Consider the following 17,543-nt stretch of genomic DNA (forward strand, 5'->3'; position numbering starts at 1 on the left):
AGAGAAATCAAGAAGATTGCATGTTTAGACCTGATTTTTTTCTGAAAATAGTCTATTAGTAGGGGCCAAGATGTAAACAGAGGTTATCTCTGGCTAGCAAGACAGATTACAAGTGCTTTTCATTTCTTTTTCTCTGCATTTCCTAATTTATCTTTCCAAAAGTAACAGATATGTGAAAATATGTGTGTGTGTGTGTGCGCATTTACATCTCCTTCCTCTTAGAAGATACCCCCCAAGTGAATGAAGAGGGGGTCAAATGGCACAACCTCAAATATAACCACAAAGTATAAGGGAATATAATGGGGGGGTCTCACATCTGTGGGACCCTCTTCTCATAAATAAATCCTTGTCCTCAGTACCCTTCCCCTGCATAAGGTGACTGAGAGAATATCTTTCTGTTGCCCAGGGTCTGCAACAAAGAACGAGGCGCCCTGTCTCCCACGGGTCAAATCACCTGGGAAGAGATGTCACCTCAACCCCCACATTCCAGCTGTCTGTCCTCCTCTTAGCCTCTGCCTCTGCCTCCACCAGCAGTGCCCCCATATGAGGACCCTAGGACTTTGCACATGTGCCTCCCCCCGACTTTCTGCAGGCCCTCTGGATCCTGCTCACTTCAGAGGACTGGGTCCCCTTCCCTGGCTGGTCCCTGTGGCTCCCAGCCCCCCAGGGTTATAGACACAGACACCTCCAGCTGCAAAATGAGCCCTACCTAGTCCTGAGTCAGTTCTGACCAGGCAGCCAGGATGCTGAAGGCTCCGAGAGCTGGGCTGGTGAGCCCACGAGGATCCTCCCTGCTGTGGGTGCAGGATCTGCAGTGCCTGGATGAGCCCTGAGTCTTCCCAGGCCCCATGTATGGGCCGAGGGTGTCAAGCCTTCCTCTTGCTCTGTTGAATGGCCCGTCCACTCCCTGCTGGACCTGGAGCCTAGCCTTGACTGTATATTCCATCTAACTTAATGGCCTCTAGCTTGGAGACTAGACTGCGGCCTGTCCCTGCTCCATTGTTCCAAACCACACGCTACGGCCGCCACCAGGTGCTGGCACGGACCCCTTCCCCACGGGAACAGCCCAAACCAAGTCCAGCTCCCCCACGCCCTATTGCATACTGGACTCGTGGCCCACAGCAGCCCAGGGACCAGCTCCCACAGCCCACTTTCTCCTGGCCCCCTTCGCCTGGCCATCTGGGCTCCCTGCTGATGTCATCAAATCCCTTTCAACACCGAAGGACGAGCTGAGCCATTGTCTGCTGGCATCACCCCAAGGTCGCAAACCTCTAAGGCTTTGCCTCTTCATTCTCCATCAGGGCCTGTGCAGCAAGTGGCCTGTTCTGTCCTCAGATGAGGCCAGCACTGTCTCCCACATGTGCCCACAGATGGGGCCGCCACCCTGCATGGAGGGACCTGCGACAGCCTGCACAACAGTGACCTGGGGTGGCTCAGTGAAAGCCAGTAAACTATTTTTCAACCTCATGTGTAATCATTAACCCAAATGCCTTCATTCCAAAGGATGGTAAATGCACCTAAAAATAAATTTTCTTGTTCAACTAACCCATTTACTTTATAATGTTTCCTGCTTTTAAATTTTACTTTTGCACTCAGAAAATTATAGAGACAGCCTATTGTGCCAATTTCTGGTATTTACAATGCTTTATAATTTTTAAACATTCATTTAAGGACAAATTGAACCTCCTACAACATTCAAAGAAGAGCAAATACAGACGGTTTCTCTAACCTGGCAGATTGGGTGACCAAAAATTTCAGGAAAAAGTGCTGAAGTTCCATCAGGTCACCTGTGACAGAGCTGGAAACCACAGAGGCTGCTTAACTATTAAGACCCTAACAATGACAATCCACAGTCATTCTCGGATTAGAAAGATCTACCCCATCGCATATAGCATCCTTTAATCCTCCCCCATTTTATAGAGGTGAAAATGGATACTCAGAGAAGTTGAGAGGCTTGCCTGGGGTCGCAGAACTAAGAAACGACGGAGGTAAGGCATCCAGTATTCTCATGTAAAGATCACAAATGTGCCTATTACGTGGATAAAGACGATGTGGTGTATAAATACACACACACACACACACACACACACACAATGGAATATTACTCAGCCATAAAGAAGAACGAAATAATGCCATTTTCAGCAACATGGATGAACCTAGAGATTGTCATACTAAGTGTCATACTAAGAGAAGTAAGTCAGAAAAAGAAAGACATATACCATATGATATCACTTATATGTGGAATCTAAAACACGACACAAACACGAACGCACCTATAAAAGAGAAACAGATCCACAGACACAGAGAACAGACTTGTGGTTACCAAGGGGGGGGGAGGGGGAGGGAAGACTGGGAGTTTGGGATTAGCACATGCAAACTACTATATATAGAAGGGATAAACAACAAGGTCCTACTGTGCACCGCAAGGAACTATACTCAATATCCTGTGCTAAACCATAATGGAAAAGAATATGAAAAAGAATATACATATATATATATATATATATATGTATGTATACACATACATATATATGTATAACTGAATCACTTGGCTGTACAGCAGAAATTAACACAACACTGTAAATCAACTATACTTCAATAAAATATTAAAAAAAAAGAAATGTGCCTATTACAGTTTCTCAATCAAGAACTAAATAGTTAACTGCATCAGTCAAAAAGGACCAATCCTGTAAGTCCCCAGATGGGAAGGCACTGATCTTTGGTACCCACTGCAAGCCTTGGGTGGGATAGTCATGGAACGATGAAAGTCGGAGGTGGAAGGGCTTGGGGATGAGCTAATGCACATTTTAGGAGGCCCAGATCCCTTTTTTCAAACATCTTGCAGGGAACATCTGTAGATAAAACAGATCCGAACAACATCAGTTGCTCCTGTTGAAGGCAGGGTGACGAGTCTGTTGCCCCGGCCCCCAGCTTCCCCCTTTCCTGCTCCTCAGCGGCCCGCTAGAGCTCTGATGAGCTCATCTGGAAAACAGCAGTCCTAAAGCAACCTCCTCATCGTACACGTGGGGAATACTGAGGCCTGGGGGGGAAGGAGTGGCTCAAGGACAGAGGATCACAGAAATGTGAGAGCCCTCAGGCCACCCATGCCCACCGGAATCCATTTCAACCACCCCTTAGTGATCCGTCTGCTGCACACTAGGATGATATAGAGAAGCCCAGTGATGCCCTGGTCAGTCTCCTTTGTCCACAGGACTCCCCAAGCAGGGAGACATCCCTGCAATCACAGAGATGGATAGAACTTGTCAGTCTTTCACACACTTGGTCCTTGTGAAAGCACATCTATAAATACCTTACCTTGTCTTATATTTTTAACATATTTTCTGCAGACCTAAGGGTGTAAAGACTTTATTCTGGAAGACTTTTCCTATTTTATTGCAAAGGTTTTGTAGTGTGTGTGTGTGTGTGTGTTACTTACATGTGTGTGTATGTATATACACACACATACATATGTAACAATATTTACCCATGGCCAATCCACGAAATTCCACAAATATTGACTACATATAAGTCCCCAAGAGCAGCTGAGAAACAAGCACAGGCCACAGGGAAGAAATTCACCATGATGCCTGGCATCAGGTAGTCAGTTCTAGGCAGCCAGGATTTCCCAGGAATCTGCGCTGATCCAGACACCAGGCTGCAGGGGCACCAGCACAGGTGGCTCATGTGCCTGCTCTCCAGCAACACCCTCTTCCATCCTCACAGGTGTGACCAAGCCACCTCTTGGCAGGACAGGATCATCTCAGCGGGGAGCAGCATTCACAAGACCGCTCTCCACCTGCTTCTGCTCCTGTCTCCCTCCCCACAAGTTCTGCCCACTATGGTTCCCACCTTGCTTTTTCTTTGTAGTCTCTTCTCAAGTCAAGAATGACCGTGGATGGACTCAACTCAGTGACCCCCAGGCTTCAAGGTCCCTGGCTTCACTGCCTGGACTACAGCTTGTCTTCTCTCTCTCTGGGTACGAAGCGCACTTACTCTGCTCTGAGAGCAGACCCTTCAGTTCAAGACACCGGCTGCCAGCTGTCCTGACTGAGTTCCATATGATGGTGTGATAACTTAGGCTGTGCCTGGATGATGGGAAATGGAGAGATTATACGCAAGTAATTGTAATGAACAACGATGACAAGGAGGAGGAGGAGGAGGGTGGTGCTGAGAGAGATGATGATGGTGAGGAGGAGGATGGTAGTGATGCGATAGTGGCCTTCTTGAGTCTTTACTCTGCATCAGGCACTGTACTAGTCACTTCACATTTATGACCTGTCTTTTTTTTCCCTTTTCTGTTCGCTAAAGCTCTTTTTATTTTTTTTACCTTTTTATTTGATATTGGAGTATAGTTGATTAACAATGTTGTGACAGTTTCAGGCATACAGCAAAGGGATTCAGTTATACATATACATGTATCTATTCGTTTTCAAATTCTTTTCCCATTGAGGTTGTTATAGAATACTGAGCAGAGTTGTCTGTGCTGTATAGTAGGTCCTTAAGGCAGGCGTGGTCAGCATCACATTTCGGAATGCTGCACCAAAGCTTGGTTATCTCCTCCAACCTAGACAAGAAGGTTGGGAATGAACTAACAAGTTATCCACAGATACCAGCATCCACCCTCTAGCCGGCTGACTGACCTGTGAGCTTCAGCTAGGTTGTCTGTTGCAGGCACAGGGAGCAAGAAGGACAGTCACTCCAGTACCAGCCCAGGCAGGAATGCAAGAAGCAATAAGTGACCCAGTGAGTGGGGGGGAGGGGGGTACAGGAATGACTTGGGGACCAGAATCAACATGAAAGCCCTATGATAAGCCCTGGGGTGTCATGTCTTTGCTCTCCCTGGAGTGGGTGAATAGGTGATAAGCCCACCATTTGGAAAGTCGTGTGAGTTTAGTCTTTCAGTAGAGAGATTACTCAGTGGTCCAGATGAGGAGACCTGGGGTAGCCAGCGGCTCGGTGGGGATGCTGAGATGGAGGCTAACAGAGCGCTAAGCCAGGAAGACAAAGGACCACTGTCTGAATCCCACCTCTCCAGGGGGAACTGGATGTGCCTGGATGGACGCCAACCAGAAAGAGGCCCAGGGTCCACCCAAGGCCAGGTGTCCCCTCTGAGGTAGTCTGAAGTACAGAGGGTTGGCACCAAAGGCCAGAGATTATTGTCAAGGGAAGCCCAAGAGCCAAGTTGCCAAGACCAGACCCCAGGCCTGTGTCCCAAGGGCAGAGCTGGAGACATCGGGGAGCTGAGGACACAGTGTGGGGGTGGACTGGACAGGCTTCAGGGTCTGGAGTGAGTTCAAGGAGGGACAGGAACCCCAATGATGAGAAAATACTAGATGACTTCATGGAGGAGGTGGCATTAAGCTTGACCTCAAAGGCAGTTTCAGTCCTTCCAGGGTGCCCTCCCAACTCCTCCCAGGCCACTTCACACCACTTTCCCCCTACACTGGCCACAAAGTCAGGAGAATCACCAGGGAGGTTGTCGGTCCACCTGCTGGCTTGGAGCTCTCTTGGGGGCTGTCTCCAAGCCTGCGCTGTCTGCAGTGGACACAGAACACTGCTTCTCTAGAGCCCTTGGTCCCCTTTCCTCTTCCTTCCGCTGCTCTAGTCTCTGACTCCCTCACCCTCTGTCCTCAACACCTTAATCATTTGCTGTCCTTGTCCTCTGCAAGGATTCCATCTACAGCTGAGGAACCAAGGGAAAGGCCCATATCTGAGCTCCCCTCGCTGTGGCCTCTTGCTCCCATCATGCTGTTCCTACCACTGCTCAGCGTTTCCACCAGCCCTTCTCCTCCACGTGGGTCTCTGAACGTCCTGAGCCCACACCCCATGGTCAGTGGACTCTGCCTCCAAAGGGCCGGCCATCCACTTGCACAGGTGAGACTTCCTATTCACTGAATAGGCAGATAGGGCCCAAAGAAGTCGCCACAGCCCCAGGTCACACCATCAGATGGTCACCACCAGGCTGCAAACCTCCCTGAGCCCAAGACAGAACGACAGTCACAAAATCAAAGCTCAGATGCCCTCCTTGCTGTACCCATCTTGGTAATGCATTGAGTTTTAATTTGATAACCAGAAAGAGCGACTTTCATTTCTTCCCAAGATGCCATCAGCTTTCGACAGGCAGCAAGTGGATGAGTGCCAGGTGGCCATCCTCAGGGGCTGTCTGATGGAAAGTGATGGCAGACGAGAGGCAGTTACACTGCAGGGGGCAGGTTCGGGTATACAGCTCAGTCCTGGGAGATGTAGGGGCACAGAAGAGGGCACAGACGTCACAGAGTCAGGCCCGAGAGGCTCTGGACCAACGAGCTGACTCTCATCAGGTGAGTTCAGGTGAGTCAGGGTGCTGAGCACGTCTGCGCCAGGGGAACCGGCATGCACCGCGGTACGGAGACATGAAAGAGGAGGGGTTCAGGAACCATGAGCCAACACACAGAGAATGTTTCTGAAACCGCCTGTGTTTTCTCTCCTGGCACCACTGCCAGATTTCCCATCGCCCAAGCCAGATCCACAAGCCATCCCTGACTCCTTTTCCTTATCTCTACTCTCAAGTCCTGCCACATACATTCCAAACACCTCTCAGATGCTCCCTGGATTGGGCTCTCATACACGTAGCCAGAATAACTCTAGCGTCCCAACTTCTCCACCTTTCTCTGTCTTACTCTCCTCAAATTTAGCCTCTCCCACAGCCACAGAAATCAGACCTTTATACTCTCTACTTAACACTCCTCCAAGAACGAACTTTTAGTTATCGGGGGAAGGGTGCGGGGTGGGATGGTTTAGGGAGTTTGGAATTGACATGTACACACTGCTACATTTAAAAGGGATAACCAACAAGAACCTACCGTTTCACAGGAAACTCTGCTCAGTATTATGTAACAACCTAAATGGGAAAAGAATAGATACATGTATATGTATAACTGAATCACTTTGTTGTACACCTGAAACTAACACAACACTGTTAATCAACTATACTTCAGTATAAAATAAAAGGTTAAAAAAAAACTCCTCTGAGATTCCACATAAACTAGCTGATAAAATCCAAACCTATGAACAAGAGCTCTAAGATCTCCACTGTCTGACACCTGTGCACCTCTGCAGCCTCAGCCAAGCCCTTACCTGCCTCACACTCCAAACTCCAGTGGTACTGAAACTGTGCTAGTTTGTCTGCTCCCCCCCTGCTGTTTTTCCCCTTCTCCAGCTTTACCCAACTCACCCCTGGATTCTCAGCTCAGGCACCAATGGGATGGTGCCCCTTCCCCACGCTGTGGAACAGCCTCTGCACATCTGTAACACTGTGCTTTCCAGTGTCCTTTAATTATTCATTTACACATCCATCTACCCCATGAGGTTATGAGTACGTTGAGGGCAAGAACTAGGTCTTAATCTTCTTTGCATCCCCTTATCTAACTCAGAGGCTGTCATACAGTGAGGACCCAAGGTTTTCTGCACGGATCAAATCATGGCATTGGTGACTGAACGGCTGGCACTTCCGGTTACTAAAATAGTGAATGCAAAGAGAACGACCGGAATGAGGAGGAAAAGGAAGAGTGCAGTGTGGACATCTGTTGGCTACAGAGAGTAGAGAGGCCTGGTGGGTGTATGGATGCAGGAATCAGGGGTCAGGAGAGCCATCTGGGCTGGGGATAAAAATTCGAGCATCATCAGTGTAGAGAAACGAGTCAAAGCCAAAGATTCAGATTTAAAATAACCTAGAAAATACAACGAGAACAATGGGCTCAGGCGGAAGCCTCGGGAAATTCCAGCATTTAAGGGATCAGCAATAGAAGAGACATGCAACATCAAGGCTGAGAAGAAACTAAAGAGAGAAATAAAAATTAAGAAAGTTCCAACACAGAAGCCAAGGGGAAGGGAGGGTCCATTTGGTATTTTGTTTAGTCTTCACTGGCTTTGGGACAAAAGAAATAAACTTCAGGAACCTTTGGCAAATTAAGTTGGCCTCCCATCTTTCTTGGAGGAAAGACTAGCTTTTAGCATCCCCTGGAAGGAAACAGCTGTCCTTTCTAGGGTGCTAAGGAGGGGAGTTGGGGAGAAAAGCAGATGGACATAACTAAACTGAGGATCTGGTCAGGGATTCAATCAATTTCCCAAACCTAGTGCTAATTTGTGCAGCCCACAGTCCATTTCCCATAAATTGAAATCCCTGTGTATTTGAACGGAAATGTAATCCACGTGTTCATGATTCATTTGCACTTTATGCAACCTAATGTTGGGCTGTCGCTGTTTGATGTCCAAGAGACCATCTGAAGAATCCTTGCAGCCAGAAGTCAGGAGTTGCCAAAGAAATGAAAAGGAGACAAGCCTTGGCCAGCCCCATCCCAGGCAGTCAACAGGGAACAAATAGGTACAGTGTGAAAGGCAGCAGTATCCAATCTGCCAGTTATTAGATCAGATCTATGTTCCGTGTCTCAAGCTACAAGCATCTGATGCTAAACAAGTCACATCAACAAACAGGCAATGCCTGGAGAGGCACTGTCAGTTATGTAACTCTTTGGTTACTGTTGAACATTTAGATTATTTCCAACTTTGATATTATAAAGCTAAAACAAAAATCTTTGTTTATCCATTTTTGTCCATCTCTCTTATTATTTCCTGATGATAAGTTTCCAGATATAGAATTACTGGATCACAGCAGATAAACATGCTATTAAACTGCATTTCAGAAAAATTGCATGAAATTACCCTTTTACATACAAATCATGAACTTGTCTTTCTCACCATACTTTCCTAAGCATTGTGCATTATCAATGAAATAATACAATGAAATATTAGGAAATTATTAAAAGCCATGTTTCAAAGACTATTTTACATAGTATGGAAAGCTATTAATAATAGAAATATAAAATTGTATAATTGAAAGTAATTATATACAAGTATAAACTCTAAGTTATCAATATGACAAAGGTGTGATGTATATTGTATCAGACAGAACAGCAGTTTCAGTACATAGAAAGGCGCTTCACATCACTAATCATCAGGGAAATGGAAATCAAACCACACTGAGATATCACCTCACAGCTATTAGCATAGCCATTGTCAAAAAGGCAAGAAATGACAAGGGCTGGTGAAGATGTGGAGGAAAGGGAACCCTTGTGCACTGTTGGTGGGAATGCAAATTGGTACAGCCACAGTGGAAAACAGTACGGAGGTTCCTCAAAAAATCAAAAATAGAACTACTATATAATCCAGCAATTCTACTTCTGGGTATTTACCCAAAGAAAACAGAAACACTAATTTGAAAAGACATATGCACCCTATGTTCATTGTAGCATTATTCATGATAGCCAAGATATGGAAACAACCTAAATGTCCATCAATGGATGAATTGATAAAGAAAAGAAAATGTTATACATATACATTTCATTTCATTTATACACACACACACACACACACACACACACACACACAGGAATATTACTCAGCCATAAAAAAGAATGAAATCCTGCCATTTGTGATGACACAGATGGTCCTTAGGCACTATGCTAAGTGAAATAAGTCAGACAGAGAAAGACAAATGGTGTATGATCTCACTTATACGTGGAATCTAAAACAACCACAACACAAAAGAACCCCCAAGCTTGCAGATACAGAGAACAGATTAGTGGTTGCTAGAGGCGGGTAGCCAGGGCGGGGTGGGGGCGGGGGTGGGCGCACGGTGCCAAATGAGTGAAGAGAGTCAAAAGGTATAAACTTCCAGGTATAAATAAGTCATAGGGATGCAAGGTACAGCATGGCAGCTAAGGTTAATAATACTGCATTGCATATTTGAAAGTTACTAAGAGTAGATTTTAAGTGTTCTCAATACAAGAAAAACGATTTGTAAGTATGCCTGGTGATGGATGTTAACTAGACCTAGTGTGGTGATCATTTCACAATATATGCAAATACTATGTCATTATGTTGTACACCTGAAATTAATGTATGTCAACTATACCTCAATAAAAAAAATTTTTTTAAGAATAGCAGTTTTAGCTGCAATCGCAAAATCAACCCTCAACTCTCAGTATTTTAACCCCAACAGAAGTTTATTTCTCATCAACACAAAATCTGATGCAACTCAGGCCACCCTCCAAGGCGATACCTTCCAAGTGGTGACTCGGGGACCCAGGCTATCTCCTTGTTGTGTCTCAACTATCTCAACACGACGCGTGCAGAGTTCCAGAAGAGGGGACAAGAGGACATAGAGACATATACATGGGCTTTTCCATGCCTCAAGCCAGACAGGACACATGTCCTTTTCACTAATGATCCATTGCCTAGAACTTACCCTCTGACTATGCCCAGCTGGTGGACAGCTAGAAGGAGCACAAGGATATTCAGTGAGTATTCAATGTCTCAGCTACAGTTTGGCCATCAATATGCTTTTTCTCCCTCCTTCCCCCACAGAAAAAACATTCCCAATCCATCGGTGATGACCCACAGGTCCATTGAGTCACAGCCCCCAGCTCAAAAGATCAGAATCTCCAGCAGATGCACAGTGGTCCTCGTATTGAGCCAGATGTGGCCGCTCTCGGTCCAGGGAAGCATCCTTCTAGAGCAGGGTCAGCAAAGTTTTTCTTAAGGGCCAGAGAGTAAATATGTTAGGTTTGTGGGCCATAAGGCCTCTGTTGCAACTATTCGACTCTGCTGCTGTAGCCCCAAAGCAATCACTGACAACCTGTACATGAATAAGCGCAGCTATGTTCCAATCAGACTTATTCATTGGAACATACAATCAATAAGCAGCAGGGTGGATCTGACCAGTGGGGTTTGACTGATCTAAAAAGTCAAGTTAGCTGCCCTTTACACACCTAGTTTTCAATGCTATAGGGACAGGAAGATAGCCATAGCATCCCCATTCAAAGAGGAGAAAAATGGGAGGCACCCAGTATTCACTGGTCCATAGAAATTCTGAAATCCTACTGGACAGCCATTGTGAAGACTTCCAGCCTGGAGATGGGGGGGTGTTCCCTGATTAGCCCTGTATTCTGCTGTCAGGAGGGCACTGCAATTATTTACTGCTCTTCAAGGACCGCTTTTGGAAAGTTCTTCATTTTCCATTGCCTCCTTGGCCACATGTGAAGTAGACTTTGGAAAGTCTATTCTCCTTGGGGGCTGCATAGCTTTCTCAGCCTGTTTGCTGCCTGTAGGTGGCTAGAGCTTCAGGGCAGTTCGAGGGTTAAAGGTCTCAAATAATCACAGGCTTTTTAAGGCCAGGGTTCTTTTTTTGGCAGTATGACTCTCAGACTCAGTAGCCAGTTTCCAGTTTCATCTTCCAGGAACCACACCCATTGTTCTTTCAAGATGTGTTTCCTAGATCTGCCTTATTTCTCTATTCCACGTCCCCAAGCCTCTTTCACTCAGTACAACATTGGCTGCTTTAAGGCAACCTACAGCAGCAAATGTGAAGTTCACTCCCTTCTTCTATTTGCTCTGAGACATAATAACCAGAGGGAAATTTTAATAGTAGGTGTCACACCCACACCTTTCATTTGATTTCTGCCCTGATTCCAACTGGACACCACATCAGCTACCACATCCTTAATCTGAATTTGCCTTTGGCCACTTAGAAGTCTTTCTCAATCCCGTTTATGATTGTATCATCTAGAGGCAGTTCATTTTTCCAACCTTCATTTCTGGCCTTTCTCCGTTCCCTCTTATTACTCTTGGAAACAAGTCTATCCTTTTCAGCGTGCACCTCTTCCTTGTCACACCTTGTTAAACAGAGCCTGTAACAACCAACACAGCTCCCTACATTCTATATTTTCCAACCACTTTCCCTGGAGCTACAAGTTCATTAGGAACCAAACGTGCCTTCCAAGGAATCACAGGTGACTAGTCATAAATATTTCACCACTGCATGAGAGGGGCTGGTGGTTTCCTCCACTCCCGTTTCCTCGCTGCCGGCTACCTAACCAACATATCGATGCCACGTACTGTAGGTTTTTGTTACTGCAGCATCTTACTTCTACCATTAATTTCTAAATAAGGCAGAATAAGCCAGGGTATATTGTGGTCACAAATTAACCCCCAAAGTCAGTGGTTTAACATAACACATCACTTGCTTACTCACATAAAGTCTGAGATGAGTCTGGTAGCACTCTACAGAATATAAAATTTATGTTAAGGGAACACACTAAAAATTAGGGATACTGATTTTCTTTTCCCCAGTTTTCCACACTGAGTATTTATTACTTTGTAACCAGAAGAAAACTACAAACACTTAAATCAACAGGCAACTCAGTTGCTTGGGAGATACTGTTCTTAACAGTTCAGCTGACTTGATCCTTTGAAATTTACATTCTCTGTATGGGCCTTTCAAGAATCTCTTTCAAAATGATGCACTAGTGTATAAGCCCTTCCTTCTCCTGGGTTGGGCTTTCCTAGGAGAAGTGTTTCTAATCCCAAAAGAATCCTAGAGCCCCTCCTTCTTCTCTTCCCCCACAGTCCTGTGTATTAAATGGTAGCATTTAGATATGGTAGTAATATTTTAAATGTATTAATGTGCTTTTCTCTTTCATTGTTTCCAGTCTTTCTCTAGACAGCCTGAGGCACACACGTGTGCTTGGAGATGGGAGGAAAAGCAAACAGATAGGGACCCGTAAAGCAGGAAGGTAAAGCTACTCACTCAGCTTCTGATGCATCACATGGGTTTTGGGGATCTCCAGTGAAACAGCATTCCTATAAGCTAGATTTGTTGCAAGAAAGGGATTCCCCAATTGATTTTTCATCCCCATTCCTCCCTGGATTATTAGGAAGCAGGTCTGGATTAAAAATTTCTTAGTTTATTCCATAACAGAGAGAAAATACCTCTGGTCTATGAGGGAGACTGTGGCCTAAGATGCTGACCAAGAGGGAGCAGGTATGATGTACAGGAAGTAGAGAAATTGGAGCCACAACTCTGATCCTGAAGGATAATGGACAGGGGGAGAGATTGGCAAGAGAAGGGAGAGGGGATACATCCCCTTTTGATACCTTGATCCTGATGTCTTAGGGAGGCTGAGGAAAATACTTTTGCCCAATTCAAGCTGGACTCACTTCTCAGGTAATTAAAACCCCCCCAACCCAGAAGGAAATCACATCAAAGTCAACTTGAAATACGGCGGGACTAGGGAGGGGGGCCCTTGAGTTTAGCACTAACAAGCTGCTTCCCATTCCCTTGTGCAGTGCATGTGATCGAGAAGTTCCGATTTGTCGAAAAGGATACACAGAAGTTAGCTAAGGGTTTCACTGGAGAGCTTACCTGAGAGATCAGTGCTGCAGGGATGAAGCAGCCCATACCTGAAGCCATCAAGACAGGCACAGCGCACTGAGAACTGAGGTGATGCCGAGGTGAGGCTTAGAGGATGAACTTATGGTTACTGGGACGGGGGAGAAGGATGGGGGGAGGCATGGTTAGGGAGACTGGGATTGACATGTACACACTGCTAGGTTTAAAATGGATCACCAACAAGGACCTACTGTCTAGCACAGGGAAATCTGCTCAATGTTATGCAGCAGGCTGGATGGGAAGGGAGTCTAGGGGGAGAATGGATACATGTATATGTATGGCTGAGTCACTTTGCTGTGCTCCTGAAACTATTCCAACATTGTTAATTGGCTACACTCCAATATAAAATAAAAAGTCAAAAGAAAAAAAAAAGACAGCCACAGTGCACTGAGAACCAAGCTGATGCTAGGCCAACCAGGAAGGACTGAGAAGTCCTGACCAGGCCAAAGGAGAGGCCCGATCACTAATCATTCCCACCGCAGACTCCTATCACCAGGGTCCACAAATAACAGGGGAGGCAGCTGGTCAGCCCTCAGCAGTTACCAGTCCAGGGGCCCCAGGGCAGAGCTCAGTAAAGATCCAACAGGACAGACCCTGGACTCAAAGACCCACCTTCTCCCCTGTTGCCATGCATACCTGGTAAGCCCTCCACATACCCCAAATGTCGTCTTAGGGTAGAGAGAGACAATGACGACACACTTAAGAGATCAAAAGTTTGACCTAAAGGGACTGTTTGAGTTATTGCATTGGAATAAGATTCTAGGCTTGGACTAGATCTAATGAGCCCCCTCCCCATCATCCCCTTACCCAAAGGTAAGACTTTGTGAGGAAAATCACAGTAGCTGCAGAGGATAAGAGTCCTTTGCTCTATCACCACATTGTTAATCAACTATACTCCGATACAAAATAAAAAGTTGAAAAATAAAATAAAATAAAATTGCTGAAGGTACATATTTTAATGGCTTCTAAGATGAATTTGCATAAAAGAAAGTCATGCTTAATCAAGATATCACATTGATAAAGCATTATCATTTATTGTATTATATAAAATTATGGCACCAAAAATATTTTTTGCACTTTGTAAGTCATACTTTTACTCATATACCACTATTACCTCTGTTGTATTTTATAAGTAACAAAATATTTGTAAAGGAAAAGCTTTATTTGTAAAAAAAAAAAAAAAAGTCATTTGTTTTGCACATCCAAATTGCAGTGTGTAAATGTCCCAACCCTCCCACATTTACTTCTTTATTTCACAAGACTGTGAACTCTTCAGCCTCAAGTACCAGAAGTGATGAGTCCTGGAAGACCCTGGGAAGGGGTAAGAAGGCAGGAAGGTTGAGAAGGTTCCTTGTGGACAGAAACCAAGATTAAAGGCAGGTATGGAGAAGAGACAGGAAGAGCGGCAGAGCCAGCCACACAGGCAGTGGCCTGAGGGTGTGAAGCAAGGTGTGAGCAGGTGCATAGAATGAAGGAGTCCACAAGAGGTGAGTCCAGGGGAGGACTTCCCTGGTGGCGCAGTGGTTAAGAATCTACCTGCCAATGCAGGGGACATGGGTTCGATCCCTGGGCTGGGAAGATCCCACATGACGTGGAGCAGCTAAACCTGTGTGCCACAACTACTGAGCCTGAGCTCTAGAGCCCACGAGCCACAACTACTGAAGCCCGCTCACCTAGAGCCCAGGCTCCACAACAAAAGAAGCCACCGCAATGAGAAGCCCGTGCACTGCAATAAAGAGTAGCCCCCACTTGCCTTAACTAGAGAAAGCCTGTGCACAGCAACAAAGACCTAATGCAGCCAATTAATTAATTAATTTAAAAAAGAGGTGATGGGGAGCAAGAGCTCTCTTTTCATGTGAGGTGTGCAGGCACACGGTGACGACCATATGAAATCTTTTTTTAGGACTCTGCCAGCCAAGGAATATCTAACCCCAATACCGGGTCTGTAACCAGGGGCTCGATGAATGAACGAATAAGTAAAATGAACACACTTCATAATGAAACATTTTATTGAAACAACTGTTTTGCCCCTATTTTTTTTTTTGGAATCAATAGTTTATTTCAACATCAACATCAAAGACATAAAGACCCTGAGATCCAGAAAAGCTATATGCCTTGATCAAGTTTAACACCTTCATCACTGAAGTATGAGTCCATGATGCCCAGCTCATATTTTGCACCAAAATATTAGGTTGAACTACACAAAATTACCAATATTGAGCCATGGTTACCTATAAAAAAATTGGTGCAACCCAGTATATAATCTCCCTTTCCTACCATACTTTATTTTAAGCATCTTCTCATGGACCACCCTGCTTCCCGCAAAGCAGGAAGCAACAGAAGTCACAGTGATGGGCTCTATTGAACCAACACCCTTCGAGCCAAAGGTTTTTCCTTGAAAATCAGCTTTCTTGGAAAACTATAGAAACAGGATCGAGAACCCTCAAGGGGCTGAGGAAGACTTGGAGACAGTGAGGTGGCAAAGAGGCCATGACGGGAAGAAACGTCAGCTTCCTGCAAAGCAGACGTTGCACAAGGGTGTCAAACTAACACTGTGCCAAGTGAAAAATGAAAAGCAGTACCCAGAGAACCCAGCTGCCCCAATTCCTGAGTATAGTGTAAAAATCACCAAAGCAAAAGGCTGTCTGAGCCTTCATTCTCTCCATCAGCTCTTCCAGTTCTCTCAGTGGCTCATTGGGTACAAAGCAAAACAAAACGAGGCAAAGCTGTCATTCGCACTCCTGTTGTCCCAGACTTGGGTCTCCTGGTCCAGCCTTTACGCTCCCCCTCTCCACTAAGGACAGCATCCAGGTGGGGGCTGGACATGACCTTGAACAGCAGCCTCAAGAAGAGATTCCTCTGAGGTGCTTGTGCCAGGGGCCTGCCCAGCCAGCACACCCAGAGCCCCCTCCCAGCCCAAACCCGAAGGACTCACTCAGCCACGTAACAAACACCAACTCAGCACTCGCTGAGCGCCAGGCTCTGCGCCGCAGGTTGGGGATGCCGAGGTGAGCAGCCCAGCAGTACATCCTCACTAGATCCCTAGGGGCCACGGACCAGGGAGAAGGAGCCTTCCCAGGGAGCCAGTCTGTTGTGGTGGGGGGAGGGCAAAGGGACCACCTCCGCCCGGGATGTCAAGGGATGCTGCTCTGACGACTAAACAGAGGTGGCTGCACTGGGATGCGTGTGCACACCTCGAATCTGCTGGGGCTCCAAGAACCCATGACGGTTCCCGGCAGCCAGATGTGACCCACACGAGAGAGAGTAAATGTGGGCATCTTAGGTCCTGTCCAGAAGGTGTCCTGGAAGAGCAAACAGACCTCAGCAGGAAGAACCCAGAAACAGGGGGGATGCCCAGGGGCTGGGAGCAACAATTAGGAAGAGTGTTTGTCTTCCACAGGAAACTCTAGATAAGATCCCAGGCGTGGGAGATATGCCCAGAGGACTCACCAACACCCTCCAGACAGACACTCACTGGGACTGCCCCGGCAGTCCGGGGGTTAAGACTCCGCGCTTCCACTGCAGGGGGCACGGGTTCAGCCCTGGTCTGGGAACTAAGATCCCACATGCTGCACAGCATGACCACGAAAGAAAGTAAAAGGCAGACCCTCAGCACGGCCATCAGCCAAGATGGGAGAACGCAGAAGCTGGGTCTCCCAGCACCGCCTGTCAGGAAACAACTTTCCTGATGTCCTTATCTCTTTTTCTCCCCGCAAGCTCCAACTCCAAAAGGGTCGGAAAGTGCCGTGGGTAAGGTGGAGGAGAAGACCTACCGGGGGAACCTCCTGCCAGCAGGGGGCTGAGCTGGAGGGAGGAAGGAAGGAAGGCTTAATTTTCCAGCAAGTCCAGAATTTGATTATTACATGGGAAAATGACATTTAATCTAACTGCAGTCCATGTTTAAGTGTTTAGCAATATAAAGTAGTTAAAGGACACTTTACCACTGAAGGGACTAGTTGAGTATTCATTGAGGGGACAGGGAGGAACCACCTAGTCCCATAGAACAGGAGGAAGGGCCCTTCCTTGGGAGATAGAATGAAGTTCCTTTGTGATTCCATCCCTTCCTTGTTCGGGATTCGGGCTACATAAGTAAAACAGGAGGCGAGGCGGGTACAAATGGAAAAGGAGAGAGTAAGAGAGATGACAGAGAGAGAAAGAAGGGAGAGGACCACAGGAGAGAGCAGGAGAGAGGCAGAGAGAGGAGAAGACGGGCAACTCACAGTGAAAGGGGTAGAGAGAGCAAGAAAGAAAAACAGGAGAGGGAAGAGGAACCACC

The sequence above is a fragment of the Hippopotamus amphibius genome, chromosome 2 (genome assembly GCF_030028045.1).
Source record: "Hippopotamus amphibius kiboko isolate mHipAmp2 chromosome 2, mHipAmp2.hap2, whole genome shotgun sequence".
Classification (NCBI taxonomy): Eukaryota; Metazoa; Chordata; class Mammalia; order Artiodactyla; family Hippopotamidae; genus Hippopotamus; species Hippopotamus amphibius.